The 10815-nt window shown below is 42.4% G+C and overlaps 1 pseudogene; it reads left to right on the top strand.

The window, feature by feature from the left end:
• The first annotated feature begins 4663 nt into the window (after positions 1-4663).
• LOC112585504 lies at positions 4664-9747 on the top strand (annotated as a pseudogene).
• The last annotated feature ends 1068 nt before the right edge of the window (positions 9748-10815 follow it).

The following is a 10815-nucleotide window of genomic DNA, read 5'->3' as shown; positions in this document are numbered from 1 at the left end:
TTTGTTTAGTGCTTGTCATAGTCCCAAACATTTTCTCTTATATCTACTTATTTGAAAATTGTTTAATTAACCAGAAAAATCAGCCTGCAAGTTATGAGGAGGGAAATCTTTAAGTAACTAAAAAGATATGTCAGAGCACTCAATGAGTATGGTCAGTAGCAACACTTACATGCTACTAATAATCATTGCATTAACAATTCGAAATTCATGTGGAGTTGCAACAGAAATCCTTCTATTTGGTTTTCTAGCTACAAAATCAAAAAGAGGTCTGAGCTTCTGCCAAGAAGACAACTATAATGAGATAAGCAAGCAACAGTTGAGAACTTGATAGCAAGTAATGAGATGGGGAAAAAAAAATTAGAACCAGCAGGAATGAAAACTAAAAATGTTTAAGAGTCTGGATCATTTTGGGTAAAGGCAAGCCTGCCTTTTTTTTTTTCCCCTCAGAAATCTCAGTGGTACCGTACAATGACTGATTTCCATAAAACTGTCCTAAAGTCATCAAGAATCTTGCTCACATGAATTCCCAGTTGAAAAGCCTTCCATGGATCCCCACTTCACGCAGAATGTAACTTAAACCCTTTGACATACCCCCCATTAACTGGTCTCAGCTTATCTCTTTAAGATACAACTCTTAGAACAGCAACAGGCATCCCAATTACAACACTACAAAATAATTATCAGATGCTATTATTAGTAGTTATCTTCATTATTATTAAAACTATGGAGCAGAGGGTTTGGCATATCCTCAACAGATATGAATTCCCTTCTCAGAGAAGCAAGGACTCCAAAGAAAGTTTGGCTGCATATGAGAAATAAGGCAGGCTTTGCCCACAGATAACAGAGCATGAATCGAAGGGAAGTCAGAAAGACAGCATCCAGTAGAGCTTCAGAATAGCCAAGTGATTACTTATTTTTTTCACTTTTCTTTTTTCCCAAGTGATTACTTCTAACTCATGTCCATTCACCCAGGATGGACACAGAGGCAGGCACAGACACAATAAAGTAGGCTGAAGCTTTCAACAACACGGCCCCAGGGCTGGTCATAACCGGAAGACTCTATAAAGGAGTTTTCCTTAATGAGAGTGTTTGCAACTTTCTCTGTGTTTTATATGGGAAACTTCATGGAGAGCTCTGAGGTTAAAGCAATGAGGTCTGCTTGGGCTTGGGATATGCCTTAGCTCAGAGTGAGGATTTTAAGAAAAGATTTTCTCTTTTCTTCACTAGAAAGCATCAGTATGTAGTCACCTTAGAAGAGCAACATGGAGACTTTCTAGGCATTCATGGTACTTCCTCTTATTTAGAAAGAACAGGTGTCCAAGAACACTCAAAGAAGAGAAGGAAAGCTGAAACATGATCTCAGTCACCTTTAATTCTTACCATGTTGTCATGCTAAGTCAATTCAGTCTTGTCTGACTTTGCAGCCCTATGGACCATCATTCACCAGGCTCCTCTGTCCATGGGATTCTTCTTGCAAAAATACTAGAGTGGGTTCCCATGCCTTCCTCCAGGGGATCTTCCCAACCCAGAGATCTAGCCCTTGTCTCGTAACATCTCCTGCATTTGCATATGAGTTCTTTACCACTAGTACCACCTGGAAATATGACTAAATAGCTGATTAACTTATAAACTAGACTGCATTTGTGTTCCAGAATTTTCCATCTAAGTTTTTTCTCGCTGTAACCATTCTTCTGTGAGTTCAATATGGGAGATGCTCAGGGATTCCATCATACACTGGGACAGTAATCAAGCACACACATCATGTCACATACAACCACAGGATCCAAAACAAAACTAATCTAATGTTACTGGTAAGTTACACTAAGGTCCATAGTCTACACAGGGCTGATCCACCTGTGTCTGGAGCAAGGAGGCAAAGGCAAATATTTCATCCAGAGCTCCAGAGCTCTAGCTGCTACACCAACCTCTCATGGTAACCTCATGGGGTTCTTGTGAGGATCAGAATTGATAACACAACACCTACTCAGTACATGTTCCAGCACCATGTAAGTGCAGAAAGCTATGACAAACCTAGACAGTGTATTAAAAAGCAAAGACATCACTTTGCCAACAGAAGTCCATATAGTCAAAGCTATGGTTTTTTCCAACAGTCATGTATGGATGTGAGAGGTGGACCATAAAGAAGGGTAAGTGCCAAAGAATTGATGCTTTCAAATCATGGTGCTTGGAGAAGACTCTTGAGAGAGTCCTTTGGACAGCAGGGAGATAAAACCAGTCAGTCTTAAAGATTTCCTGAATATACATTGTAAGGACTGATGGTGATGCTCCAATCCTTTGGCCACCTGATGCAAAGAGCTGGCTCATTGGAAAAGACCCTGATGCTGGGAAAGATTGAAGGCAAAAGAAGAGGACAACAGAGGATGAGATTGGTTAGATAGCATCACCAACTCAATGGACATGAATGTGAGCAAACTCCAGGAGATAGTGAAAGACAAGGAAGCCTGGCACACCGCAGTTCATGGGGTCACAAAGAGTCGGACACAATATAGCAACTGAACAACAAGTGCTAAGTGTCACCTATGATGTAAAAGAAACTGAGACTTACTACCTAAATCTTTAGATCATCTGCCTTAACTTCTTGGTATATTCCTACAAACAGAAAAATTCATTCTCTGTTTTCAGCCTCTGCTCCCAAACCTACCCCTTACCTAACCAAACCCATGTACGTCCCCTGTTAGTAGCAGAAATAGGGTAAAGCTCTTCACATAGACATTGAGGGTCATCACATCTGACTTTTATACAAGTGCATTTTCATTGAGAGTAACTAAGCAGGGGCAACACACTAACGTAGATTCAAAAGAACAGAAGACAGTGCCATGTGACATTCAACACATCTTTGTCTGAGGTGAGCAATTTTTCTCCAGGAGAAAAAGAAAAAGTCAGGCCATGTGAGACCAGAGCTTACCCAGTGTTCCCGGCATGATCCAATTGTATGAGATATCCGGGCTCATTTTAGAATTCTGACTCCATTCAGACCCATGGGATACGCAGTAAGTCTCTTGGCAAATAAACCCAGGAGACAAGAGCTAGACAACAGGAATTCTCCTGAGAGTCCCCGTCAAATCAGACTTTAAAGGGACCTTGAAGGTCAGATTTGCTCAGTGCGAATGTGTCACCTTATGCTTCAGCCAAAGTGCAATTTACTGTGAGTGATCTAATAATGTAGTAAGGCTGACCTAGACCCTAATAAGACTGAGTTTTGTATGATATTAAGATTCTACTAGGGCTTCCTTGGAAGCTCAGGTGGTAAAGAATCTGCCAGAAATGCAGGACACCCTGGTTCTATTATTTATTCTAGCAAAAAATGACAATCAGGTTTCTTGGCATTGCAGTGACTTCTTGTAAATAAGTCATAATTGCCTGCTATGCCCTATAACCAGAAAAGAGCACAGGCAGATTCTACAGACTCAAGAAGGTAAGGGGGTGGATTCTTCTGGGTATGGGAAGGCTTCTGTCCCAAAGAAAAGTCATCACTCTCTTGTTTATTCAAATAGTTCACATAATCATCAGTTTCTTAAGAAGTCAGCTCCTCCATTCCTGGCACCCTACATCTATTTTCTTTAATGAAAGGAAAAGAAAGGACAGGACAAGATGGAAAGCCTGGCAAAAGACAACATCGTTTTTTTTGTTTTTTTTGTTTTTTTTTTTTTTAGCAGCACGACTCCTTTTAACTCAAAATACAATTATAGAGACTTAGCCTACCTTGCATAGTTTATTTTTTTAAACACAGATTCAGTTTCTAGGCACAGATTTTGCTTATAAAGATCTAGATATTTTTAAGAATCCATGGGTTTTGTCATAATTTCTTCCCTTTGCAAATGGTATTTCCTTTACACCCTCAAATTGTGCTTTTCCCCTCTATCTTATTTTTCTTTTTCCTCTAGTCAGAATTTCGGCTTCATGACTAAAATTTTGATGCATGAGCACATTTCAGTATCCTTACTCCCCCACAGGGTTTTTGTCCTTCTGGAGTGTTTAAATCATTTTGAAAGCTCCTTTCTGTTCTATACTGTGCTTTTGAGATTGTCTGCTAGCGTGTCACTTACACAGAAACGCCCCTAGGGTTCAGGCGCAGAGAGGACCCAGATTTGGATGGTAGAACGGCTGCTGCTCCAGTGCCCAGCTGCAGTCACTCTGGCTGGGCTGGCTCACAAGAGCAACCAGGATGAAGAAAGGGGATGATCATCTGGTGCTAAAAGTATCCTTAAGTTCACTGACACCTGTTCTAACTGCTGAGAACGCAACCCAGCCATTCTCCACTGGTATAATCAACCCCCCCATTCCACACACCACTTCAGCACCATGGTGCCCTCTGCAACTTCTCCCCTCCCAAGGCAAACACTGGGGATTGTTCACTGAATTGACTCCAGGCAAGAATGCAATGTGATTTACTCCCACGTCCCGTACTTCCCCATCTCCTTCACTGGGGCCTCCCTCACCTCCAGAGGCAGTTAACAGCCCTCTGCTGGTTATTTCAACAACACCTATCTTTACAGTAACAATTTTGGATTGTGCTTTTTAAAAAGACAGGTTAAAAATGAGATAGGAAGCAACTGCCCTTCATCTTCCATTTCATTCCTTCATGCTACAACATCCCTGAAGATGTGACAAGATGGAGTGACCACACCCTAGAACTCCTGGAATGGAGAACAATCATTGGGAAGAACGCTTGGAAAAACATTCCAAGTGTGATGAGCATATGACACTCAACCTAGGAAGTACAGCCAGTCACCAAAGTACACTGTGCTCAGTCGTTCAGTCATGTCTGACTCTTTTCGATCCCGTGGACTGTAGCCTCTGTCCATGGAATTCCCCAGGCAAGAATACTGGAGTAGGTTGCCATTTCCTTCTCTAAGGGATCTTTCCGACCCAGGGATTGAACCCAGGTCTCCTACATTGCAGGCAGATTCTTTACTGTCTGAGCCAACAGGGAAGCCACTGCTGTGCTCAGTCGCTCAGTTGTGTCCAACTCTTTGTGACCCCATGGACTGTAGCCCACCAGGCTCCTCTGTCCAAGGGGATTCTCCAGGCAAGAGTACTGAAGTTGGGTTGCCATGCCCTCCTACAGGGGATCTACCCAACCCAGAGACTGAACCCAGGTCTCCCTTACTGCAGCCACATTCTTTACTGTTTGAGTCACAGAGAAGCCTGCACTTTATGGAGGGTGAATCCCAGTTAGTGCAGCACTATTTGTTCATTTTGTCTGAAAGGAATGTTGAGGCTTGGGCTGTTCTTGAGTTACTAGGCAGCAGAAGTGACAGCTCCCTCTAGTGACAGGGCTCCACTTGTCCCTCGCCTACGGTGCACCTTGCCTCTAAATAAACGCAACATGGAAAGAACACTGCTTTGAACATTTGCATTGAACATTTGCATTATATACTCCCACACGTCTTGATCTGGCCTTCTTTTTGCATTTTTTTGCCACGTTCTAAGAATATCCTGCCTTAAGATAGTCTTTCATTGTCTGTGCAATCCAATTCAAATGTGCACCAAAGGCAATAAACTTATTTCTCCCCTCTCTTTTTTCTCCTGGGCTTATATACCTGGGCCACATTCCCTGGTCATCAGCCATCCTCTTTATAACTTTATAATTTCTTTGAAGAAGGTAACTTTATAATTACCTGAGGCATGCTTAACAACAAATCTGGCTGATTTGGGATGAAAGCAGTACTTTTCAGGCCCTAAAGACTCTTGGGATTTTTTTTTTCTTTTCTCTTCTCTTTCTCTTTCAACTCAATTCAGCTTACTATTGTCTTTTTCTTCTCTGGCTCCAAATATGCCTGCAGCTTTGCTGGCTCAATACCTCCTTAACTATTTTTTGTAACTCATTGCAATGGGTTCATCAGGAAAGGGAGAAAGCACATAAGATCTGATGTTATTATCTATGACACGTTAAAAGTTCTGTTACCCCCCTGTAACCTGGCTTTCCAATCCATGACTCTACTGAAATTGGCCTGTACATCACCAGTGACCTCTTTCTTATTTGATTTAATATCTGTTTTCAGCTGTTATCCTCCTTTACCTTCTCCATACTATGAGCTATAGTTTTATACTCAGAGTTAAAATAATTTAAAATAAGGCCCATAATCTTCATTGTCAATACAGCCATTAAAAAAGTTTCATATAATCTCATCCCTACTCGAACATAATGGTTAACCCATAATATCAGCTATATATTCTTTCAGACATCTTGCATATATAAAAATATGCATTCACACACACACAGACACACACACACATTTTTAACCATATGGCAGCACACCATGTTATTGTTCTTTAAATAGCTTTTTTTTTTTTTTTTTTTTTTTTGCTTTTCATGCATTCCACATGTCTGTCTACGGTAATGCACCAAGCAGCAGTGTTCGTCACAACTTTCACCAAGGAAGGAAATGTTTGATATGCGTGCTGCCCAACAGAGTAGCCACGAGTCACATGTTCCTTTTTCGTACTTGAAATGTGGCTACCATGACTGATGAACTGCATTTTTCCTTTAAGGAGCCAGAGCTGTATAACTCTCATTCTCCCTGAAAAGCCTAGACTTGCACTGACATTCTCTTTCATCTCTATCTAGCCAACTGGTATCTCAGCAGCCTTTTTAATACAAGTTACTTTATTTAGTGGCACACTCATTTCTACTCTATTTTGTTAATATTTATTTTGACCGTGTCGGGTCTTAGCTGCAGCACGTGGGATCAGCGTTGTGGCATGTGGTATCAGCAAACAGGCTCTCTTGCAGCTCACAGACTTAGTTGTCGCACAGCATGTGGGATCTTAAGTTCCCAGATCAGGGAACAAACCCATGTCCTCTGCATTGGATCACCTAACCATTGGATCACCAAGGAAGTCCCCCTCATTTCTACTCTAAATGTCTGCCTCCTTATTTTCCGTGATGGAGTACTTTCCAGAATATCCACATTTTCTGTATTGTGCTCCCTAGATTCCCAGGAAAGATTCACTAAGAATATAGATTCCTAGATTGCTAGTGGAAGTTTTCTAGATTTTCCCAAATCCTCCAGCTTGCTCGTATGACCTTGTTCCTTGTGGAAAGTGGTTCAAACTACCATTTGAAATATGGTGCCAATCCCAGAGTCCCTCACCAAATTTCCAGGAAATACTGTGTGTGCTTGCAAGGTAGAACAGAACAAGAGAGGTCCTTGTGTTCTTTCCAGTCATTACCAGCAAGAAGTTTTTCTTCCTGCCTCTGGATTTCACCTCTTGCACATGGTACCCTTTTTCTGCATGGCCATCACCCACCTGTCTCCACTTTCCAAATACCACTAACTCAAGACTGTACGCATGACAACTCTAAACGAAGGTTTAGGGCTCTTGGGAAACTTTACAACACAACATTGTTTAGCAAAAGGAGAAGAGGGTAGCAGAGGATGAGATGATTAGGTAGCATCACCAAGTCAATGGATATGAAATTGGGCAAACTCCAGGATACAGCAGAGGACCAGGAAGCCTGACATGCTGCAGTCCATGGGGCCACAGAGTCAGACAAAACTTAGCAATTGAGCAATAAAAATATAAGTTAGCAAGCAATTTTAAATCAATTATTACAATGTTTTTGTTTTTAAGTCCCTCTGCCAAAAAGAAATTGCTATTTCTTTCATTCAAGGTCCAGCCTTCTGACATGTTACTGATCCTCCTCTCCTTTCCAACAATTTCCCCTTTTCTCCTTAGTTTGCTGCTAAGTCACTTCAGTTGTGTCCGACTCTGTGCGACCCCATAGACGGCAGCCCACCAGGCTCCCCCATCTCTGGGATTGTCCAGGCAAGAACACTGGAGTGGGTTGCCATTTCCTTCTCCAATGCATGGAAGTGAAAAGTGAAAGTGAAGTCACTCAGTCGTGTCTGACTCTTCGCAACCCCACGGACTGAAGCCTACCAGGCTCCTGAGCCCATGGGATTTTCCAGGCAAGAGGACTGGAGTGGGTTGCCATTGCCTTCTCCTTAGTTTACCCACCCCTAAACCCTCAAATCCCTGTTGTTACTTTCACAACAAAGCAACTTTGCCAATAGTTTGTCTCACCTAGACCGTCTGGGCTGAACCCCAAATGCTTCATCTTCACTCTTGCTAACGTGTCCCTAAAGACCAGCTCTCCTGAGATTAATTCTGTACACTGTTCTCATAAATTTCTCCTAAGTGGCACCAGTGATTTTTAATTCAGTAAGTCTAACTCTCTCATCTCCATTTTGTTTTCCCAACTTCTCATACTTTCCCTAGAAGAGAAAGGCAAAGCTAGGATGTGTACACTCAAGGGTACTGTGGCTTACACATCATTAAAACAAAACAGTCTGGATGCTTGGGGCTAGCGCACTGGGACGACCCAGAGGGATGGTATGGGGAGGGAGGAGGGAGGAGGGTTCAGGATGGGGAACACATGTATACCTGTGGCGGATTCATTTTGATATTTGGCAAAACTAATACAATTATGTAAAGTTTAAAAATAAAATAAAATTTAAAAAAAAAACAGTCTTTCATCCACTCTCTACAAAAACAACATATTCAGGATAAGAACTTGAAAGAATGTGTGCAGTAGTCCCACATATTGGTCATTCCTTAGAGGCTTAACAAAAGATAAAGGAGACAGCAAAAACTGGGAAAAGGGAGGGGGCTAAAGAAGCCATAAAGCTGTGCCGGCGCCCAACCTACTGATCATACAGTGAGGAACTCGACTCACGTGTGCGGATCTGTCTGTCCTCTACACCCTTCTCTCTATCCCTGTTCTAGTGTCCACACCACAATGGGAATTTCTCGATGTTGACTCCCTGCATTGCTCTCAGACACTGAAACTGAAGAATGCAGAGAAAAAAACCTCACAGAAGTGACAGAGTTCATTTTCCTAGGCTTCTCCACATTCCATGAACACCAGATTACCCTCTTCATGGTTTTTCTCATCCTGTACATTACCCTTGGCTGGCAATGCCATCATTGTGAGCATCATCTGCATTGATCATCACCTCCACACTCTCAAGCACTTCTTCCTAAGAATGCTGGCCAGTTCAAAGGCCATATACACACTGGTCACAATTCCACGCACGCTTTCTGACCTCATAGCCCAGAACCAGCCAATCTCCCTGGCCGGCTGTACCATTCGAATATTCTTCTTTCTTACCTTACCCTTCAACAACTGCTTTCTGCTCATGGGGAAGGGTATGACCACTATGTGGCCATCTGCAACCCTTTGAGATACACACTCATCATGAGCAAGAGGGTGTGCATCCAACTGATGGGTGGAGACTGCAGCCTTGGCTTGGCCATGGCAGCTGTCCAATATCCATATTTACTTTACCTTTCTGTCACAGGGTGGTTGGTCATTTCTTCTGTGACACTCTCCCTGTCATAAAATTCTCCTGAATAGATACCACTGTCAATGAGATCATCGATTTTGTTGTCAGTGTATCTGTGATCCTGGTCATCATGGGCCTGGGCTTCACCTCCTATATTCTCATCATCTCCACCATCCTCTAGATCACCTAAACTGAAGGCCAGAAGTTGGCCTTTGCCACCTGCGCCTCCCACCTCACTGTGGTCATTGTCCACTATGGCTGTGCCTCCATTCCCTACCTCAAGCCCAAGTCAGAGAACAGCAAGGATGAGGCTCAGCTGATCTCAGTGACCTACAGTGCCGTCACCCCACTACTGAAGCCTGTGGTGTACACCCTGAGGAGTCATGAGGCCGAGGATGCCCTGTGCCGAACTATGGACAGAAACATTTCTTAATCCATCAACCCTTTTTATAAAGAACAGTATGTATTCTTGATGCATTCAACCTCAAGTCTGTCCTGTGCAATCTGTCCTGTAATGAGCTGTGCATATCTTGCTTCAACACCTTCACTGCAAAAATTGTCAACTTTGTCTCCATACATTTCAAACTTTTGTCCAAGCATTTTCAATTTTTTGAGTATATAAGAGGTCAGGAAAGATGGGCATGACTTTTTTAAAAACACATCCAAATTTTCAGGGTGGGGCAGAGGACTTCTTTAAAGCATATTAATGTGAGTATTTTATGTTTGAAAAAATTTTAATCTCTATTACTTTCATAATACAACCTACAGAAAATAAAACTTGGACAAAATCTTCCCAGCAAGATAAGAATAGTCAGTGGTAAGGAAGAAAAGTATATCAGAACCTTTGAGAAAGATGAGATGTGTGTTATTTTTTTTTATTAATAAACCTTGAAATCACTGACTTAGTCCTCAGAATTTCAGTCTTTATTATTTGGTTTATACTAGAGCCTTTGCTTCCATCCAATATCTTCAGCATGCTACTGCTAAGTCACTTCAGTTGTGTCCGACTCTGTGCGACCCCATAGACGGCAGCCCACCAGGCTCCCCTGTCCCTGGGATTCTCCAGGCAAGAACACCGGAGTGGGTTGCCATTTCCTTCTCCAGTGCATGAAAGTGAAAAGTGAAAGTGAAGTCGCTCAGTCGTATCCGACTCTTAGCAACCCCATGGACTGCAGCCTACCAGGCTCCTCCATCCATGGGATTTTCCAGGCAAGAGTATTGGAGTGGGGTGCCATTGCCTTCTCCATCAGAGTGCTAGCCAGGGCTATAAATTGCGAACAACTCTCACCTCTCTAATCTGACTGTGCTAGTCCATTCTCTCAGCTGCTGGTTCTCTTTATGGAGCCAGTTTCTCTCTAATCAATATGAAGAATAATAAATTGGTCAAAAAGAGCCATACTTTTTTTGGATTGAGAACCATAAAGATACTCTTCGCTGGCACACACCATGGCACTTTCTGGATAGTACCATAAAGAATTAGAACAAAACCAACAGCACCAGT

This window comes from Bubalus bubalis, chromosome 6 (genome assembly GCF_019923935.1).
Source record: "Bubalus bubalis isolate 160015118507 breed Murrah chromosome 6, NDDB_SH_1, whole genome shotgun sequence".
In the NCBI taxonomy this organism is placed as follows: domain Eukaryota; kingdom Metazoa; phylum Chordata; class Mammalia; order Artiodactyla; family Bovidae; genus Bubalus; species Bubalus bubalis.
The sequence above is the reverse complement of the archived record's forward strand: the minus strand, read 5'-3'. Positions and strand labels throughout refer to the sequence as shown.